Source organism: Apus apus, chromosome 7 (assembly GCF_020740795.1).
Source record: "Apus apus isolate bApuApu2 chromosome 7, bApuApu2.pri.cur, whole genome shotgun sequence".
NCBI lineage: Eukaryota > Metazoa > Chordata > Aves > Apodiformes > Apodidae > Apus > Apus apus.
In genome coordinates this window covers 16,077,141-16,099,338 of record NC_067288.1, presented here as the reverse complement: position 1 = coordinate 16,099,338, position 22,198 = coordinate 16,077,141, and the positions used below count along the sequence as shown (strand labels likewise).

Below are 22,198 nucleotides of genomic sequence, written 5' to 3'. Positions count from 1 at the left end.
AATAAGGGGAACAAGCAAGTGGGACTTTAAGGTTGGAAAAATCCCCCTAGAATAGGCTTAATGAAGCAGTAATAATAACAAGGATGAATTACAAATATATACAAATATGTAAATATGGAACCCACACTCCTCAGTTGGTAATTACTTCCTGACTGGAAAAGTGCCAAACCGGACTCAGCAGCAGGTGGGGGTGCCCCAGTCCAGGGCCCCAGTGACAGTCCACAACAGCCTTGGAACAGCCAAGCCGGTCCTACTCAGAGAGGCTGGAGAAGGTCACCTGTCTCGGTAAACAATGCTCTTCTCTGACAAGAAAGCAGGACGCAGGAGCGGGTCAGCATCCAACAAACAAACAAACAAACAAACAAACAGGCCCAGCCCAGCAGCCAGAGCGGGCTCTGAGGAGCCATTTTACACTGCGCACCCTGGGCAGGAGCGCTGCGATTGGCCCGTTTGGGTCACCTGACCCGCCTCGCCTCCCCCAGTCCGGACCTGCCGCAGCCCCGGGCGCGGGAGCGGCCTCGGTCAGCGCGGCCGCGGGAGCTTCTGTCCTGCTTGTCTCAAACCAGGACAATCAGCCACTCATTGCAAAGGTGCTCAGCTGAGCTTGTCAATATGGGACAAGCTGTGCAAGCTAGACCTAGTATATGGTTGGCTCTTGAGCTGTTATCCGTTACATTTCAATTCCACCGCCCACCAAGCTTAGCTGGGTTGAGTTTGATTTAAGGTCAAGCATCCAAATAATTAATTACTATCCTATAAACCATGTGCTCCATCTTCATGGCTTTTCATGCAAAAGTAAACAATGCCTCTTTCTTTGTGCCGCGGGGTATTGTATCAGTTGATGGACCTATCTCCTTAAAGAGAGGAATAATTTACATATAAATGTATGAGTGAAACTCATGTAGAATGGTGTTTGTGATAGACAAAATGAATGAAGAAGAGATGGGCAAAACAATTTAGATAATACCAAAAGCAAAGCATCACAGCCAAATCAGGATTAACCCATGAAGCATGATGTGTTTCATGAAATGACTTTGGTATTGTCTATAAACTACAGTCACTCAAAAGAATTAAGCAGGGCAGTACTGCATCAAGATTGCTCCAGTGTTTGTATCTGTTACAGACATATTTGTCTGTGAGAATGAACTGCATTTTTTTAAAAACTAAAATTATATCTGCATATATTTAACATTTATTTTGCAGAAAGCAATTTTATATTTTTGATACAAGTTATTTTAAGCAGCTTTAAATGGCTTGCAAGTGTCACATGGCTTGCAAGAGAAGGAAGTCCCACTATAAGCATTTTGGGTGGTGCAGAACAAATATGGCTACCCCAGCACTATATAAAATGGTGATGGAAGTGAAGCAAGGGTTGGGGTTATATTCAGTGATGCAGCCACTGCCCTTATGGTGTGATTTTGAAACTGTCCACACCAGCCAGCTGTATGGGAGGGGTAACATCCTCCTGGTGCTGCTGAATTAATCATCCTCTGGTTTTCTTATCTTCTGGTGCAAAAGGCAAACCCAGGTGACTAATTCTGGCTAATAGAGACCCTACTTATCAATGAGACCTCCGCTTGATAGAGGCGTGATTTGGTTTTTATTTTCTTGTGGCCCATTCATTTATTTGAGGCCAATGGCTGATGTGAATTGTACTATTAGGAGGGAGAAGCATGATTTGTACTAGCAGCCTAAAAAAGATGGCATGTCCACCAGGAATAGCAGGAACAGAGGGTGCGGTTTCTTGATACTTTGACCACAGGGAAAGAGCAGGATTGGTGGAGCCTCTCCTCAAAACCCAGTGCCTTCCCTCTGCTCATCTGGAGGGCAGTGCCAGCTGAGAGCACAGCCAAGGTGTAAGCGGAAGAACATGTGCTATTTTGCAATGGATTCATGGGGAACTCTCAAACTGACAAGGTGATGATTACTGTGGCCCCAACCAAGCGCAGACTTTACTAGTATGAGTAAGCTAATTGGCGTTACTGGGCCTGTATGTGTGCTTAAAAGTTATGGCTGTGTTAAAATGCTTTGGTGGGTCCAGGAATAATGGGTGTTTAGCACCTTGCAGGACACAAGGGAGTAAGACTTGCCATGACCTTCTGCAAAGTAGGGGGTGTGCTCCAGAGGGCCTGATTTTGCTCAGTCTGTGGTTGCGCTGCCCCACGCACTCACAGCCACATAATGCTGGGGATTGTCTAAATCATGAAACAACATGTTGTACCAGAGCAGCCAAAGCCAACAATAAAATTAGCAGGAGCCAGTCCAGCTGACTCTATGAGAAGCTGCAGAGTTTCAAAATTAATCTTAAATTTAACTCCAACCCTGAAAAGAAAACTAATTGTAGAACATAAGGCTCCCTGAACATGTTAGGGAGCTTGATGGGAATACCTCAGAAAAAACACAAACACTTTATCTAAAGCCCCCATTTTAATTGTATCAATTCTGCCAATTAATGATAATGGAAGAGCAGTCCAATTAGCTAAATAGCTAATAGTTTTATCAAGCAGAGGCTGGCAATTTAAAGCAAACAAATTCTTTCTAATTTTATCCCTTGCACACCAAGATGTTTAAAGGATAATGGGGGATCCAATAAAGGATATTGCTCAAATAGAGCTACATTTAAATCACCTAATGGCTTTAAGAGTTTTACCCCAATTAACAAAGAAGAAACATGAACAGTCAGTGACTTCCAGCATAATATCTAAAAATCTTCATTAAAAAAATAACATTCCCCAACAAATGGCAGAATGAAAAACTGACTTCTCCCTTAGAACACTGATCTCTCCCAAAACAAAGGCTCCTCTGTAACAGCAGAAGTATCAGAGAAAAAGGGCTTTCCTGTGTAAACCCCAGTATATAAATCATCTTCAAACTATGGTCATTAGTTTTAACATAACTCTGGATTTGAATAAAGGATTAAAACGATTGACCTATCTAACATATTTAAGACCAAATCCTACTGTTACCTAAATCTGAAATAAGTTAAGGCTATTGAAGAGAATCAAAAGCCTTTTCAAAATCAATAGCCAGAACAAATTCCTCATGATCATAATTTTGAGGATAAAAAATCCATTACAGTGATGTCTTTGATTGCTATTAATGAAGCAATCTGGAATAAATCCAGAGTGATCCATATGGATAATCGAATCTCTCATTTTCTCACATTTTACAGGGCTTAGATTTGGGCCAGATTTATTTGACAGTGATGGGCAAAAGGCTCCTTTCCTTTTGACACTGGGCTGCCCAGCCTGGACAGTCAATGGCATGGTCTGTAAATGGAGCTAGAGGAACGACACACTCAATGCTCAGAAAAAGAAGAGCTCATATAAATCAGCTTCCAGCCTCCACCACAGATCCTCAGCTACCTCTCCTTTACTGCAAGTCTTGAGGAGGTTACCATGGGCTGCAGAAACCACCAAAATACTACTAATTAACATGAAGAAACATCCCTCTCTGATATCCCTCCCATTATTCAGAGGTGCTTGGCACTCTCACTGCCCTGCCAGACTCCTGCAGGGACAGGGATATCACCCATGGGGCTGAGCTGGCCTCCAGAAAAGCCCCAGGTAAAACCTTTGACTTGAGCTTAGTGATTTTTGGGGTGAGGTAGGACTTTTTCTTTATGGTTAAATTCCTGTTTCCTCAGTTAAACAGTAAGAGACTTAGGTGTCTCTCTCTTTGTAACCAAATTTTAGGCTTCAAGTAAACCCAAAAAAAGTTAGACAGCAGGTCAACATGCTTTGTATGGATATCACAATAGGTCAGAGAGATTCTGAACTTTCACCTTTATTATCACCCTAAATTATCTTTGAGTCAAATTTAATTTCACAGGTGTAACATCTCCTTTTCCTTCTAATCTACTGAAGGCAAAAGCTCTGGGGTTTGGGCTTTTTAATGTATTTTATCCAAAGCAGATGCAAAAAGCTGTTTAGAAAAGCTGATCTCCTATGTAAGAAATAGTTACTAACAGAACCATCTGCCCCTCCAACAGCTGAAATTATAAAAGATTTCACTCTGAGTTCACAACTAACTGATAGTCTTCTGTTGCTCCCATCCTGCAACACTTTTTTGCATTTAGTTGCCACTAAAACCTATGCAACTCTGAGATGGCTTCTGCTAGAAGTGCTGCTTCTATCATGTCATCCAACTCAATGGATCCATGTCTCAGAGGTGCCTCTTTGTAAAAAGGTGCCCTTGTGTGACTAGGGTCAATAAAAATCGCTGCTTTTCCATTTACACTGCAGTTAGAAGTTGTCTACACTTATTAAAATGATGTAAACATAAAAACCTAAGACCAAGCACACTAGGTTGAACACAAATCCAACTATTCAAATATTTTACATCTGTGAACTGCCAGCAGTGGATGTTCAGAACTGCCAGTGCAAAAGCAGGCCCAAGGCTGCAGTTTTGCTGGTATTATGTACCCTCCCAGCAATCTGTGGTTTAGGCAATCCTGTCTAGACCTGGTAGCAGCGGGGTTACCAAAATCTTCAAGCTACACTGGAGGTCAGCTGTTGACAAATCTTGAGAATATATAAATTGCTGTTGTCATTTTAGAGTACAAATATTTTTTTCCTACTTTTTAAAGGTCTGTAACGATACCTGCAACTTACCTAAATGGTCACATTTGTTCTTCATTGCCCACAGCACTGAAGAGTTTTCCTCAAATCCTTTAAGGGGCTTGAATCCGAGATGTGAAAGCAGTCACTTCATCATGAGGTTTCTGGAACTTGTGCAGACATAGTAGCTCTGGAAACACCTGTGAAATGTTAAGAGGACTCTTAGGTAAATTAAGAGAATGCAAGGAACCTGAACCAACACTGGCAACATCAGTGTTCTCTACTGTTCATGAGAGAGAGAATAACTTGTTCACTACCAACATTTGCCCTTGCAGATAGGTGTTTCTAAGAGTAAAAGTGCTAAGCCGTGGCATTTATAGGATAGTTTGGAGACTGTGGAGCAGGCTCCAGGAAGCTTGCCAGTCCAAACACAGCCCAGCCAAGTAAAAATCTACAATGACCACAGAGCAGCTCCTACATAAGATACACATCTCATCTAATTTAAGGTGTATCCTTAAATATGTAGCAGACTTGGTACAGAAGTTTGACCTGAGAAGTGAAGTGTTTCTCACCTGTCCAGAGGCAGTGCCTAAGATGGCAGGAGCAGGTAATGGGGCAGAGGTGGAGTAATTCAGCCTGCTAAGCTTGTTGGTCATGGCACTGCCATAAGAGAACTCTTCCACCATGAAGTAAGTATATCAAAAGTAAGATTATTTCTTCAGGATGACTGAGATGAAGGGATGAAGTTTTCTTCACAGTGTTAGTAAGAGACTATGAACAACACTAACGCACACCTCTATCACTAGTAAGCTCAGGGACACAGACTGAAAAATATAAATGAAGTTACAAATTCCAGTAGTTTCTGAAACCGAAGGAAATTTACCACCAGAGGATTCTGAACCCCTGGAATGCATGTTAGGATGTGCTGAAGATATGTAACTATCTCACCATGTTGAGTAAGAGCAGGAGGGAGAGGACTTCTTGTGATGTTCTACCAGTTAAACAGAACACAGAGCATGTGGCTTATTTTTATAAATAAATGTGTTACCTGAAGAACAGCTCCACACTCTTATTTGCGTAGGCTTTGGTATACATCTGTGCTCTTTTATAGATTATTCCAAATTTTGAATATTTCATATAATTAATGTCAACATGCTTGGCTTATTTGTTAAAGAAGAAAAGCATTTTAAAGTAGTCTTTTGGATGTGTAAAACTTCAGAATTTCTCCCTAGTGTTCTCCAAATCAGGTTCCTTTTTTGCACTTCTGCACAGAGTGTGAGGTTTATGCACTACCTAAGTCTTTTTCAGAAGATAGTTTAATATTGCGTCTGAGTGATAACTAAGCCTTGAGCTGGCCCTCAACATAGAGTGAAGTTCACTTACTACGTCAGAAGTCTACATAGTACAAACTGGCCTTGTGACAAGTCAAACGTTCTGATTTCCTGTTAAAATAAAAAAAAACTTTGCATATTTACATTTGTTATACTGACACACGCAATCTACTTTTCAACCAAAGCAAACAGTACTTCCCTTCACTGAACTTCAGGATAGTATTTGAGAGGACCAAGACCTTCACAGCAGTGACATTCAGAGGCTTATCACAACATGGAGGGACACAAGTAAATCTCAAATAGTAAGAGAGAGTACAGCTGTGGTGAGCTGCCTAGATATAGCGATAAAGAAAGTCTAGGCTTTTTTTGTGCCAGTTAACCCTGCAGAAAGGCCAGACAAATTAAGAAGTCTGTGCCAAGCCAAAGGACCAGTCCTATCAGCAGTGAGTAACAGGAGTGTGGGAAACCAAGCATGCAGACTCCTATCTCTTACCACTTACCTCTCTTTTCTTGTTAGAAACTCAGCGCTGAATTTACATTTAAGTAAAATAACAGTACAAGATTGACCAGATGCCTCTTGGAAGCAATGGGAATATTTTCCCTTTACTCTGGTTCTTGGATTAAGCTCTAAATGACATCAGAGCTAGACTTGATCTGTGGAGGCATACAGGAAAAGGAAATTGTGCTTCTCTATTAAATTGGACGAGCAAAGTGCTTTATTGAGGGCTGAAATAGGATGTGAGATTCCATGACAAACTCAGGTTGTTTTTTGTACTCATGTAGCTCACATTCAACACACAGAATCTTATTTTCCATATCATGGGGCCCTTGATCCTGAGCAATAAATATAGTATCTTCCCTAGAAGCATGAAGGCCCTGCTTTATAGCCTTGGCAAGAGAGCATACATTGGCCTTGTTGGTTAATTAGTTAATTCAAACAAGAAAAGCAGAATCCTAAAACTTTGGCCAAATTAACATATCTTTATGTTCCAGTGAGCCAATATTGTTGTGGAAACCTGGAAGCAGTAGTCAAGTCTTTGATGATTTATTTAGTAGGAGTCATCTAGTAGCTAATTGTCTGCAATTTTTAACCTCATTCATGTGCACTGCTCATTCTTCTTCCAGCATCTGCAGCTTTCTCCTTAAGCTTTCTTACATCTCTGTAACATTTCCAGAGAACAGTTCAACTTTGTCACAAATATTTTTATGAACTTGCCAAACAACATTCAAGATCTTCAGACTCAAAAGTAGAAGATAAAATCATCCTCAGAGGGCACCTCACCCTTCTCCACCCAGGCACATGAAAAAATCCCAGCTTGAGGCTCCAACATTTTACATTTAGAATGAGTCACAGCTTAGGTTTGGCTTTTTTTGTGTGTGTTTGGTGTTTTGTGGTTGTTTTTGTGTGTGTGTGTGTGTTGGAACTTTCAACTTTCCATTCTTCTGGATTTTTCACCTTGGATCCATATCAAAAGTGAGAAAGTACTGGTGAGCCACGTAAAAGAGTCATCAGCCTTTTCTGTCTGCACTGCAGATCCTGCCGTCTCTGTAGCGCTGGCAGCAGTGACGTGCATGGCAGTCACTGCAGGTGTACCATAAGAAGAATGAGTGATGACCAGGCAGGCAGGTTTTGGCCACAAGTGCAGAAGACTTTTGTACCATATTGGCAGTAATTTTTAGCAGACATTAGAGTTAATTAAAATGCTCAAGACATTTGATGGCTGTAACCTAGATCTTCCTCAGTAAGTTCAAAGAAGAATCTGATTCACTGTGTGATTCTGTTTCCAACATGGTTTAAGGATGGTCTTGATGTCTGTTAAGTCATAAAAATGTAACAGTTCTAGTCAGATTTTTGGGTAATCTCATGAGATTCTTCATGAGATAGAAAACTCTGTTTCTTTTCTGCATTAAGTTATTATGGTGCATGATTCAGCAATTGTCACGTCTCTTCTGGGGTGGGTTCATGCCATGAGTGGATGAAGGCCTCTATATGCCTGGTTTCTGTCTCCTTTTTGCATGCTTATGAAGAAGCCAGGGTCCCTTGGGAGATGGAAGATAATCTATTTGGGCAATATTATCACCATCATCTACTATGATCCATGCCTGCAGGGACATATTTTTAAAAAGAATAAGTTCTATTTTGCTAATGTAGCCATTGTTTAAATGTAAAATAGGGTACCCACCCATGCTGTATGTTGTGTAATTTTATAACACTATGTCTAGATGAGCGTTGGCATTCTACCTACGTACTTAACCACACCCAGGAATGCCGGTATTACACAATTACACACATCCTGTTGACTAATTACATAATAATTAGTATTTTTAATATTCAAAGATGCACTCAAATTGGTTATGCAAGATTTTATGTCACTGCAAATTAAATCCAAAACATAACAAATATATGTACTGAACAATGCTGTTCAGATAGCTTACTGAGCAAGGACTTCCCTTCCAGCAGACAGCACATACATTTTAAGCACGTTCGGCAGACCCTTCCTCTCCCACTGTTACTTTGTTTACAGCTGCTTTATAAAACTGTTAATTTTGTATTCAAGACAGTTAGAATTTCCGAAGTCTGCCCACGTCTGAGTTATGATCACTTACTACCAGAGACACTTTTTGACTGAAAAAGCACTGTGACATGTCTGGGGAAGGAATATTGTTCTTTACAATGGCAATTCGGGAAGGAATCTGGAAAATTAAGTTACCAACTACCTACAAAAATATCCCAAATACTGTTGTTTTAAGAAAGCACTACTGGTGAGCCACTTGGCCTTGGAACAGATGTTCCACAAGCTTGAATGGAGTGCCTTGATCTGGGGTTTTGGTTCTCATGATGGAGATGAGAGGTCAGATGCAAAGTCTGGCTCACCATTTGGATTTGGGGGCTTTAAGGTCACAGACTTTCTCTTGCAATCCTGTCTTATATGCACTGAAAAAAATGTTTATGTAACGTAACTTCTAAACTTGTTGTTAATTCAGTCAAAATTCACAGAAGGCACAGAGGCCAAGCCCTGGCTCTTGCCCAGGGCATCATTTTATTAGCTGCTATGCACCAAGTGGATCACATTTGATGTTTGAGTGGTGTTCCCAGCCTGACATTGCTAGTTTCCCTGGAGTAGCCAGTTGTGCATACATACCTATATGATGGAAAAGATGGAAAATACAAACTGTGCTTTCACTTCCAACTAGGTGTTTGTGGGGAAACAGTAAAGAACAACAAACATTTTGCACAAAACTTTTTTTTTCTCTTAATGAATTTGATTTTGAACTTTCAGTTACAGTAGTTGCAAATGATTTTTCAAGGCTTTGAGAACAAATCACTGCCCAGGAGTTTCTTATTGGACTGCTTCTCTTTTCATGGGGCAAGAGGTTATAGTGCAAGACCAGCTTCTTTACCGAAGAGCAGCTTTTTGCTGCCCTGGTAAATTAAAAATTGGCATTTTAGTCTATAAACATTTGCTCTTTCCAAGTGGTTATTTTTCAGCAAACCAACACCACTATGAAGGCAAACTGAGGCTCTTTGGAAGGAGGAGGAAATAAAGAATATGCCTCTGTTTAGGGATACATGCAAGGTTGCTTCACAATTGCCCCTTCCCCAAAGCTTCAGGAACCCCTTTTCTCTACCCCAAATATCAGCAACGACATCAGTACAGTATTGCATTTCTCTGGATCCAGAAGACATCTAAAAAAGAGGCCAGCTTTTTGAATTTGTAACCAGGGCTTCTGTTATTCCTAAAGGCTCTTCTGTTATGTTCACTGATTTCTTACCTGGTGTGCTTTGCCCATGACTCCGGCAGACAAGACATTTCTGAGGGACGGGGAAGTCATCCTCATCTGTGTGCCTTGGTCACTGCTGGCAAGCATACAGCCACCTGATTTCACGTTGAGAACCAGTGTTTCTTCTGAGAGCAGTTAATTGAGAAGCTATTCTTCAAATGTGAAGCCCCAGTTGACATGATTGGTCAAATCTTTCCTTTTCCTTCTTTTCTAAAGAAAAACAAAGCTGCAATGAACTTAAGCACTTTGCTAGTTCCCCAAAAAGAAATGATGTGGCTCATATACATTTCTGATGAACAGTATTTGATTACTGAAAATTATCCAAAACAAAAAATTGCACCTGGCTGACAACAAAAGACCGACTTGCTTCCTGATGTGATTTAAAATGGCTGAGATATTAAAACACTGAAAAACGGGGTTTATAATGGAAATACTGACAGACTATTAACTATAGCGACACTGCTCTAATAAATGGAATAGCCTGTCGTAATCTCCAGTTCATAAATATGCAAATACAAGGCAGAGGATTTGCTCCAAAGGATGTCTCTATAATTTTAACTGACCTTTACTGATACTAAATGAGCCTGTTGCTTCTGGTTTTGAGCATTAAACAGAAAGTACAGGGAATCCTGTCTCTCAGCATTCAAGACCCACTCTGGCTCTCATCAGTGCCAATGGCAAATCTCACTATCTTCAACGGGAAAAAATCTGCCCCCACAACATCTAGAATGTGAGATACCTGGCATTAAACTGAACTCTTGACTGTACTTGATTTTAATTCTGTGTTCTCATCTGTGTTAATTATTATTATATTAATTCTTCTTTTTGTGAGAAACTAAGCACACATTCGCACCATGTGTCAAAGAGCTTGACCTGCCAAAAGACACTCACTTGTTCAGTGATAAACAGGCCATCAACACAATGATACAAATGTTGAATTTTAGCCAGTTTCCTGTTCTGGACCAAATGGAGGTAAATCCACTGACTTAATATTTAATAACCTAAATGTAATTTCTTTTTTGTGCCTCGCATTGCACAGTAAAGAACTGGATGGCTAGCAGTTTTGCAGATTCCCAACCCCTAATTATTTTAAGCTATTCATCCTGGTATCTGTCCATTGATGCTCTGCCAAATTGCCAGCAGGGGAGAGATCTGTCCAATCCAGGAGCTAAATGAGTCACTGAGAGTCAATCTGTTTTTTTCCCTTGCTGCTGGGATTTCCTTGGGTCCTGGCCTCTCTGCTCCAATCACACACACAGCTCCAGGCATGGGTCCTCTTTGGCTTCAGCTGCCTCCCGTCTCCCCATGTCTGCTCTGCTCATCACAGCTGTTGATGGGTTCTTGCTGGCTGGCCACAGAAGACCAATACTCCTGTAATACTGCTCTTACAGTTCTTGCTCTGAAGGAAAATGAAGACATCTTGGCCTTGTTGAATTTGCTGCTGAAGTAATACATCAGGTATCTAGACAGAAAGCAAACCACATGAATAAAGTGTGTCATCTGGGTTAGATACTAATTTATTTGCCTTAAGTTCTGGGAACAATATTCACACTTTTTCCAGAGAACTCAGTTAAGTTCCACAGAAACTGAATACTAATATTATTTCTGCAGCATGGAAAACAAATATGAAACAGAGAAAAAAACAGACTAATCAGAAATATTAGCTGCTCAGTATTAAAACATCTGACAATGCTGCAAATACAATTTATAAACAGGAACGTTCAGAGCCTAACTATTCACTAAAAAGCAAATTCCTTGCTTCCCCCCTCTTAGGGTCAGGATTCAATTACACAAAAATATGCAGCAGACTTAAGGATTGCATGTAAGATTAAGATAACTGGTATTTCATGGTAAATGATTAAATTAGCTGACACAGTTTTATCCTGAACTTTGCCATTAAAACTGACATTTTTGTGCCATGCACATTGTAGGCTGCTGGTAATCTAAACTGCCTTTCTTCTTTCAAAGACTTAACATAGCTGAAGAGCTCTTGTTTTTTACTCTATTTGCAAATGTGTGGAAAATATATCTACAACATAACAAGATGAACTAAGCACAGATTTGTGTGTGTTTTTGTTTTTTTTTTTTCCTCATTTATTATACAAATACCTTAAGAAAACAGCAAGGAAGTTCCAAATGCCTAGATTCAGCTTTGCAACATGCACTTTAATCAAGTCATTTATGTGGCTCCATAGAGATGAGAACATGCTGTCCTCCTCACAATGAGTAAAAACAGAGAAAGGACAGAAGTCTCTTACTAAACATTTAATTATTCCTAGTATACAATTCTGAACCACTCTATGTTTATTCCTCTTCAGGCTTGCTTTTTTATGACGGCAAGGAGTTATGGGAATCATTTTTATAGAAAACAGAGTTAGGACTGGATGGATGAAATGTTGCCAGAGCTGTTGGTTGTAATCACTGTCCTTCATTTGAGCTATCTGGGAAGGAGCAACTCAACTTCTCTGTGAAGATACTTGGCTTTCAAAGCAAAGTGCAGGCACGTGTCATTGCACACAGCAAAGGCAAGGCCAGTCTAATCAGAGACTTGAACTATGAGGGAAGCGTATCTTCCAAGTACTGCACTGGGGGGCCACCAGAGCTGGGTGGGAAGAAAAGCCACAGAAGCATTGCAGAAATTAAGAAAGGCGACAGGACATGCAGACAGTGCATCCCTACACAAGGCCAAGGGTGCATAAGGAATGGGCTCTGGCTGAAAGAGATCTCACAGGCAGTGTGATAAAATTCTTATGTTCTTAAGACTTGTCCTGTGGTCATAAAAACATATCTTTGTCCTTTTTTTTTGTATACACATTGAGTTACAAAAAAGTAGTATGTGACTCTCAACAATTTCTCCTCAGAATAACCTTGAATATCTCAATTTTTAGCTAGCCATGAAGTTCAAAAGAAGTAGCTCTAGCAATACAAAAGCACAGGGACTGCAATACTGGTCCAGAACAATGGTGCAGCATGTCCAGGATGTCCATGTAAGTCACTTGTGAAAATGATGCTATAGAAATGACAATTATTGTTATAGAATAATCTACCTGAATGGGACACTTAACTTCCCCCTCACAGGCTCCGGAAGTTGAAGCTTTGCAAGGAAGTCATGGACATACCATATCATACTTCCTTCTATGCACTAGCACAAAGATTTTAAAAAGCCTCCAAACATAGACTATACAATTTGGAGGGGTAAAGACTTGTCTCTCTACTTCAGCTTTTAGTAACTAAGGTCTTTGCTGAAACAAGTTGTAGAAGCTCAACAGACACAAAAGAAACAGTAGGGTTTATTTCAGCAGAGAATCTGGCCCTTTATTCTTAGTGCAGACCTATCAGAGGTGTGTGCGTAACAGGAATGCTATGGCAGTTTCCAGATTCCCAGCTGTGCAAGATGTTGGACTCTTTCACATATTGGATCTTCTATCAGTTCTAATCAACAAGAAACACAACTTTTTACACAGCACTTTGCCAGGAGTGAAGATTGCAGTTATACAACCCTCACACAGTCACACCACGATCATCAAAGGATGACTTTCAGTGCAAAGAAATGTCCACAAAGGCAGTTTTATTGTTTGAGAACTCATGCAAATGCTGAACAATGTAACTCAACCTGATTATAAAAAAATCAAACCTGTATGACCATCTCACAAACTGTGTTATTCAATTAAAACTTCTCAGCTCTCCTACATGATTTCTTGGCTTTTATATATTGTGCGAAAGATGTAGCTACTTTTACTTCTCTTTGTACATTTTAAACACTGAAAACCTTTCACAGTAGAGGTTATATGAATCATCTAGCTTTTCCTATTCCAAAATGTTTCACTGATCATTCATTATTAATTAAGTAAAATGAAGATAGCTATGATAAAATTTGATCTATCTCAAAGTATTAGAAAGGGTATGAAAACATCTTGTTCACAGTACTAACTTTTAGATGACATATGAGGGTACAACCCCAGTTTTTCCTCTGTCACATACAATGAGGGTTTTAATAACCCAATCACTTATTATGACATTTTTTTCTCATTCCTAGGCACTAAGACTTTCAGCCTGGTCTGCCATTTAGCAGAAATGCATTTAAAAAATAAAACCATGAAGGGACTGGATGTTGGTGACTGGAGGTCTGTCAGTGTCAGAGATTAGGATCCTAACTAATATCTAGTGTTTTTTCTAATTAATGTGTGTTCTCTAAACAGTTCTACATACATAGATGCCTTGATGCCAATGCTATGGAAAGAGACTAAGAAGTCTGTGGCCACTCTTAGATCTGGGATTGACATTTTACAACATATCTGGTAGTGGTGCTTTTTTATTAAATATATTGCAAGGTAACTGTACTCAAAACCTGAAAATACCATAAGAAAACAATCCTTTCCAAGTGGCTCATCACAGGAATGAAACACAGCTTAGAGAGGAACCATGCTAATCCAGAAAAAAAACCATAACAAATGCCTGATTTTAGTGAGTTGAGATGTGGATACATCTTGCTGCTTGACATTTGGCTATCCGGACTGAAGGGCTAGACTGAAGTTAGCAGGGCTATTTGAGATGTGCTCCACAACTGAATAATAATCTGGAAAAAGCCATTATACTATTTTACTCATTTACTTCTTAAAATGCTTTCAATTTCACTAAAGAACCCTGCAGCTTGGGTCCTCGAGGGTCAGGCCTATATAAGGGAAGCAGACGGCGACAGAAGTTGTGCAAAGCTGGCCATGGACTTAGTAAGGGCTTGATTCTGTACCAATAAAATCAACGGGACTTTGGCTCATGTTTGCAATGGGAGGTGGATCAATGCTTTATGCCAGCTGTTCCCTGCTGGGTAAGGATAATCCCTTTGAAATAAAATATTTGACTTGTTCTCACTCTGTTGTTGTAAGAAGGCTTCCCATGATAATGATGATAGTGTTTTCATGAGAATTAAAAGGTGTGTCCCATTTTTTCTTCCAAATATTCCCCATATATTTGTCAATCCAAAAAAACCCAACAAAACCCCACCCCAAAAAAAAACAAAAAAGAGAGACAGAAACTTGTTATTAACCATATGGATTTACAAAAAAACATCACAGCAATGAGCTACAGGATGGCTGTAGCCATCTTCTGCTGGCCATGACAGCACTTCTTGCAGTTTCCTCAGCCAGAAGATGCAGCAAGGAGACATGTTAATTCAAACATCTACAGTTGAGGTGGGGTAAGTAAAATAGCTAAGTCCATGCAGGCAACTAAGAAGATGAAAGAAAAAAATAAACTGCCAACAGTGATGAAGGGAGTAATGAAGAACAGAACGTGGGAAGAGTATCAGAGAGACAGAAGCTAAGGGAGGACAGTATTAACAATAAAATCAGGTATGTGTGTCCTGCAGTCTGGATCCAAGTACAGCATTTAGTCTCTGTTGCTGTTTCTGTGTCTATTTTTATGTTTTACAGGGGAAATGCAGTTCTGAAACACGGTTGAAGCTGCCCAGGTTGCTTTACAAATCACCAGCACACTGTGTCTACTTCTAGCCCCTCTATGGGTTAGTCAAGTTGAAAAACAGTGTGAAAGTTGGGCCCATCTACCTCAGCTTTCAGTTTGGTTCACTCCCTCTCACCTCTCTGGCTTAGATCCATTTGGCTAACAAACCTGGAACATAAAGTATGCTAAGTTTTATAAAGCAATTATTTAATTTAAAAAGTCTGTTTCATTGCTTTCAAATGAGATTTCCATAAAATATAGAGTCCTCCACATCCTCCCAGGAACTTCTGTTTACTCCATAAACCATGACACTTTTTGAAAATCTCTAGTAGACTTCAAAAGAGGAAACTTCCAGAGACAGAATTGTTTGGTCTGGCAACCAGGAACTGAGCTTTCCCTAGAGTTAAATCCTCCAGAAGCAGAAAATGTATGGACTAGTTTGAGCTTAAGAGACTGTGACATTTTTATAGAATGAAAGGAGGAACTGAGAGATGCAGTGACAGAGCTGGAAGCTGCATCTGGCTGGCTGTTCCACACAGCATTCTCCTTACAGATTTTCACTGCTCTCCTAATCCTAATATTAAACACTTGACCTTTTTGTCAAATACTATTTTAGATTATTAGACTGGATGATTAGTTACTAAATGTACCATCTATAGGAAACAGGAAATTGTGTAGTCCAATGCTTTGGTCTCAGACCTTTTAGGTATTGCTCCTTTGACATTGAACATTAGAACACTGAGTCCCCTTATATTAAAGAGACTTGGTAAGCAAGATATGCAAAGCATTTCACACAGGCCATAGGGATTTCTGAGGTACTAGAAGGGGGATGTCTTCTTGCCCACTAAATAGATTTAAGGAGAATGTTGTAAACATTGCGAAGTATAACTATGAGCCAACTCATACCTAACAATAAAACTTAGTTTACTGCTACAAATAAGTTAATTAACCTTTTAAAGTTCTGTAAACCAGCACTTTGAAAATTACACTGCCCTGTACCTCTCCCCCCTCTGCAGTATCTCCATGTTGGAAGCAGAACTGATCATTTCCTTTTTCACCTCTCTCCCAGCACCTTCATAACTTTATTTGGGAAACCCTGCTGTAAACTTAACCCCTCCCTCCCATAAATCCCTCCTCAAATATTTGGATTTAAAGGTATGTGGTTATGGACAGCATGACCCTGAACTTGGGGATATTTATAATAGTTCTGAAAGACAAAACATATTAAAGTTCTTCCTGGAACTTAACATGGTTTTAATAGGAACAGAACAAAATGCTAGTGCAGAAACATCTATCAACTTTAGAAGACAAGCTGCATGAAGGAAAAAGAGCTTTAATACTTACCACTGTGGAACATATTTAGAAGAGCACCCTATGATGACCATGTAACATATTTATAGTGTACAAATTCAGCTTGGACATAGAGAGAGCTAAGATTTGGGTAACTGGTTCCTCACTACCAGCAAGTGACAGAACTGCTTTATTTTTCAGCAGACTGGATCTGGTTCTGATCTCAGGCCTGAAATTTGAGACCAGTACAGCTCCAGTCATTTTAGGAGAATCATTCCTGCTTGATACCAAGGTGACAGTTGGTCTATTAGATTTAATAAAAACAGCTGCTCTGAATCCTAGCATAGATTTCCTCTTTGTTATTACAGGATGGTACTTTGTTAGCCAAGCAAAACCCAAGGACTCATCCATTTATGTGAGCAGTGGATGAACAGACTAGGCTGCAGGATTTGGCCTCAAATTCGCAGAGCTCCAATTATACTTTCTTTGATTATGCAATAGTGTGATGGAGGCAGCCTATGCACACACCAGATAACACTACTACTCTTCCTGAAGTTTAATTTCTTGGCAATTAAAATGGGCATATTTGAGAACTATAAGAATTAGGAAAAGACACTTAAAAGCCCAGCCCTTCTAAAATCACAGTGTCTGAACAGTTAATGAACAGTGAATCTTAACTAGGAGCACAACCGTGTTCCTATAGCTCTTGCACACTTTTGTCTTTAATAACAAAAAATATTCCAAAAGCTGGAGATACTCCACTGTAGTTAAAGCATTGCTATTTAGCAAACAATTACTTCCAAAACAAACTGCTGAAAACCTGTTGTGCTCCAGCATCTGCCAAATTGAGTTCCTCCTGTCTCTCCTCTTTCCAGATGCCCTCTGTGTTGCTTACTTTACCTCTTGGCACACCCCAGTGCAGTGACATGTGATGAGGTGAGGCTTAGGGCAGCTCCAACTCATTGCTTCCAGAACTGGAAAGAGCTGGGATTCCCCCGCAGACCTGAAAAACAGCAACTTGCAATGGTGGAGCTGCAGCAGCAGCCATGAATTTGCTCCCCAGGCATTGTGTAGATACTTGCTGATCCCAGAAAGTCACAGAACAAGAAAGCCTGGTTGCAGGCACAGCAATCCTACCTGTTAGGTATTTCATTACAGAAGTGTGTGTTGGAAGACTTGGACATTCATTCGTTGATTACAAGATACGTCTCTACAGCACAGGGCAACACTGAGAAAGCTTTTCTGGCTTAAGACAAGAACCAGCACATGCCTACTCATCACAGTGCTCTGCTCCCAGCTGCTGCTACACCTTGCTCACTGAACCCACATACTTCAGCTACCTTTATACCTCCAAGAAGTTTACATCTGCCCTAGCTGGACACCTAAATGTCTGAAATCTATAGGCAAAGTGGTGATTGATTTGAATGCCCTTTTATATATGTGTCTTGATGTAAAAACTGTCAGTCTTTGGCCAAGTTCAGCTCCTGTATAAGTAGGTGCAGAAATGGGCATGAAGCAGGAAAAGCAGTTAGCAAGAAAATACGAAATAAAATAGTTGTGCCAAATATAAGATCTTTAATGTTTCTTTTTAGTGTGGCCACTCCAACCCTTTTGTCTAAGCTCTTGACTAAGAAGATAAAAAATGGGGGTTTTAGTACACAGCAGGTTCATTGGTACAATTTAAAAATTTGAGAAGTAAAATCACTGTTTATGCCACAGCTGGCCTTGCTCCGTTGTTTTTCCTACATTACCAAATCTTTTTGCTAAAGAAAAATAATTCTAACTCTACATGACTGCAGGATTGCCTTGACCCTTGAAGTCCATGGAGCTCTCCCAGGAGTACGAGTGCAGAGCAGAGCAAGAATGTAAAAACTGTTATGATGTTGGTGCTTCAACCAGAGAGCTGTATTTGCTAAGGCTTCTGTAATGTTCTGGACTGAAGATAAAAAAGTGATATATGCATAAACCATTTTCAAACACATGATGAAGTTTACCCATCTTACCCACTTATGTCCTAAATCAGTAATTTTCTAGTCTGTATGGCTTATCAGAGGACTTCTGGGATAGCATTTTATTTGCATAAACTCCATTATCTGTAGCCATGAAAAACCAATTCTAAAGGAATGTTACATCAATGAGTTTTCTCCAACTAGGTTAAAGTGAAATAATGGAAGTTAAACACAATGTCCACAGCAGGAAGTCAGCAGCAGAGCTGCAAAGAGTATGCCAAGGGTCCTGGCACCTAGATGCAGCAGGACAGACCCTGACATCTCCCCCAGCTGAAAACAACTCTAGCTAGCTGTCAGTCACAAAGTAGGACATAAAGTTCTCAGCAATTAGTTATCTATAAAAAAATATGTGATTCATTCTCAGAACTGCAATTCGGAAACAAGTGGATTTCACTGAATCAGTCTGTGGTTCCAAGTACTCCAAAGCATGCTTTCCTACTCATCCTCTCCTTCTGTCTGAAGAATCTGTTTCCCAGTGTACCCAGCAACATCTACTGACTTCCACAGGTAGCCTCAATGCAAAATCCCTCTCTTGAGAGTGAACGAACTATTTCACATTTACAACTGACTCTTAGGAGAAAGCAAAATTCAGATTCCAACTCAAGAAGACCATTTACTTCCCAGTTACATTTCCGCATTATATTCCCAGTTTCTTCTCATACTGCATGGTTTCCAAGCACAAATTATCAATTGTGATTTATCTTACAAACAATCATAGTATTTCCCAAAGAGTTTAAATAGTTTTAGGTGGTATGGAACAAACACACAGAGATATCTGATATAAATAATTATGGCCTTTGGCCAAAACATTTGTTTTAACTGTGGGCTTGTTTTCCTATGGATAACCATTTTTTTTCATTACATCTAGCAGAAAGGATACCACAGGCTACATTTGTTGAGAAGCAGAATTCTTATAAATCAGGCCAAAACATAGTGGCTTGGCTTCCTCAACTTGGATCTTCAGGTCTGCACTGCAACCAGACATGTCCCAGGCACCATCTGCCCGCCTGTGCAAATGTCAGCACAGTCACTCCACTGCAGCCAGGACATCTTGAGAAAACAGTTAGTCATGCTGAGAAAGTCTAAGCTCCTTGGTCAGAAAGTTTTAACAATCATTGTAACAAGCCCATAGCTCAAAAAAATGAGAATATACATATATAGGGACAGAAAATTGTCACATGGGAAGTGTAAAGTATGATAAATATGGTTGCTGGTATTGACACAATGTATTCTATTCTGAAAATGAAAGCACAGCAAATATGTCTTTTCAAAGCACAAAAGGAAAAACTTTGCCTTTACCCACTGATGTCTCTAAGCTATTTATGCTCAGTCCAACTCCTGTCAGCTTATCACAAGCTGCATGTTTTCATTGCAATCTACTGCACAGCATCACTCCAGCTCAGCTGGCATTTGTGTTATGAGAACACAAGATGGATTTCACTAATTTGCTTCATTCCTACCCTACACCAATTCCTGTGAGCAGAAACCCCTTTCTCTCTGTAATGTTGGTGGAATGGTAATGGTGACCCAACTTCAACACCTCACTCATCCAGCTCCTCCTCCATTTAGGCACCTGTCAACCCCGTGTGGTTTTGGTGGAAAATGCACCATTTTTCAGGCCTGAACATTTCACTGGAATGGTTTATGTCTTGTCCACCAAATATCAAAGCAGGGAAGGGAGAAAGGTCAGATGGCCTTACCAGTAGGGCTGTATTTTGAAAAGTCTTCCACTAGTTCATCTGGAGCCTCCAGGACACCCCCCTGTGGTTACGTTGAAATGGCTGAGGAAGGTGAGCTGGTCAGATTCTGGAGTATTTATTTTACTTCTATTATTACAGCTGAGGCACTTGACAGTCATATACAGTTTTTTCTCATCACTGATGGCAGAAAAGAATGTGAAACCTGAACCATACAGATGATATGTTTTTAAAATAAGAAGCAAAGACTTTTCAAGACTACATACCATATAAATTGCTATCAGCAAACCTTTACACAAACCAAAGAGGTACACCAATGATACACTCCAAATAAATGGTTGGGCATTTAAGCTAAATCTTGTTTGGCACAGTGCAGGTTGAAGCTCCAGATGGACATAAGCCTGGGGGGGAAAGACACATCTGCCTGAAGAGTAATTGTTAATACTGAAGTAAGATTTTATATCTTCTTCCCCCATTCTGGGTCTTTATTAATGGGTTCTACCCTCCCTTTTTCACACAGGGTTTACATCACTTCACTTGTTCCTTTCCCTGTTTGATTAAGTGCTTAGCTGTTTGTCCCCCTGATCTATTAAGGCAGGTCTCATTGCAAGACTTCTGTGGATGATCAGCTGCACAGAATGTTCTCACTTTTTCAGCTCTCAGGACTAAAATTTCTAAACTACGTATACATTTATTCTTCCCGTTAATAGTCAGATTATACATTCTGATTAGTGATGTTAGAAGTTTTACAGGAAAGGTGGGAAATTTCTGTCACAATATGGTTACATGACTTCATATGGACCCACATCTGTACACATACATTCTTAAATACATTATTTTAATGTAATATTGCAAAACCTCCCTGTGCTTTGACACTGCATCTGAGTCAGACCAAGTCCAGACATGATGTCTGCTTCCTGTTTGCTGTTACACGTTGCTACTGTGGCAAAATGGTTGACAAGAGAGAAGGAAGTCTTTGAAGTGTTCTGACAATCTCTGTCAAGAAGATCCCAGAAGCACGGATAAATATTTTTTCTATCCCATTGCAGCTTAAAGTACCAAAGAGTTCACTGCTGTTACTCTTCTTATTCAAAACCCATATGAAACCACTTGAGGATATTGTAAAATGGCATAGGCTACAATGTCATCAATATCCTGATGACACCAAGCTCTATGTCTCCTTTTCATTGAAGCCATATGTTACAGCTTCCTTGTGTCTGGCAGAGATAAGACATGGATGAAAGCCAGTTAGCTGAGGCTTTCTCTAGATAAGATGAAGGTAGTGTGTATGGGTTTGGCAAGGGAAAAGTGTTTTGAGTTGACAAAAATTTGCTTTCAAAGTTGCGGGAGATTCCCACTGACAAAATGCCCAAGATATATACCACCTCCTACCTCATCCTGGAGTCCAAACTACAAAATTGACCCAAATCCATTTGTCTCTTGCTAAGACTTTACTCACTAGGTACTTACAGGGTTTCAGTTCACCAGCCTGTTGTTGACCGTGCTCACAAGGCCAGTGCAGGGCCTACTGTCTTTATCATGACTTTCTCCATCAAGCTGTCCAATGACAAAGACACGACTGCTTCCTGATCTACCACAGTATGCCAACAGACTCCTGACAGAATACCGAGAGTTTCTTGATGATGAACTGACATCTTTCTGCAGTGGAAGACTGTTGGTACTTAATTTCTGCCAGGAACTTAAGAAAATATTATTCTCCTTTTCTCTGAAGCCGTGTTTCTCAACTACTTGAAAACCTATGCTATCTTCTTTAAGACTCCTCTTGTTTACATTACACAACCCCAGATCATTCAATCTTTCCTCACAGATAATTTTTTTTTTTTTAAGTCCTTTGATTATTCTTTTTGTTGTCTTCTCCAGCTGGCCTGTATTTCTTGAAATGCAAGCCCCAAAAGGAAGTCACAATAAATCAAGTGACTTTTAAAGCTCCTATTAGATATAGGTAGGCAGCAGCACTGTTTCTGTTCCAGGCCCTTCTGGCATATTTACTGGGTGGTGGATCTTTGCCTGTTATCTCTTCTGCAATATGATAGCATGCAGTTTAGCTGTAC

At 40.0% G+C, this 22,198-nt stretch overlaps 1 long non-coding RNA gene across 6 annotated transcripts in view; it reads right to left on the bottom strand.

Annotated features, from left to right (window-relative positions):
• The window catches only part of LOC127387346 (uncharacterized), a 508,224-nt gene that overhangs the window by 31,321 nt on the left and 454,705 nt on the right, over positions 1-22,198 (bottom strand). For 5 of the 6 annotated variants that reach the window (XR_007890100.1, XR_007890099.1, XR_007890103.1 and 2 more), the window contains 2 exons: positions 9,665-11,135; positions 4,614-4,759 (listed from right to left, as the gene is read on the bottom strand). This is a non-coding gene — a long non-coding RNA (uncharacterized LOC127387346). The remainder of the gene's footprint in view (positions 1-4,613; positions 4,760-9,664; positions 11,136-22,198) is intronic. The other variant, XR_007890101.1, reaches the window with a different exon arrangement.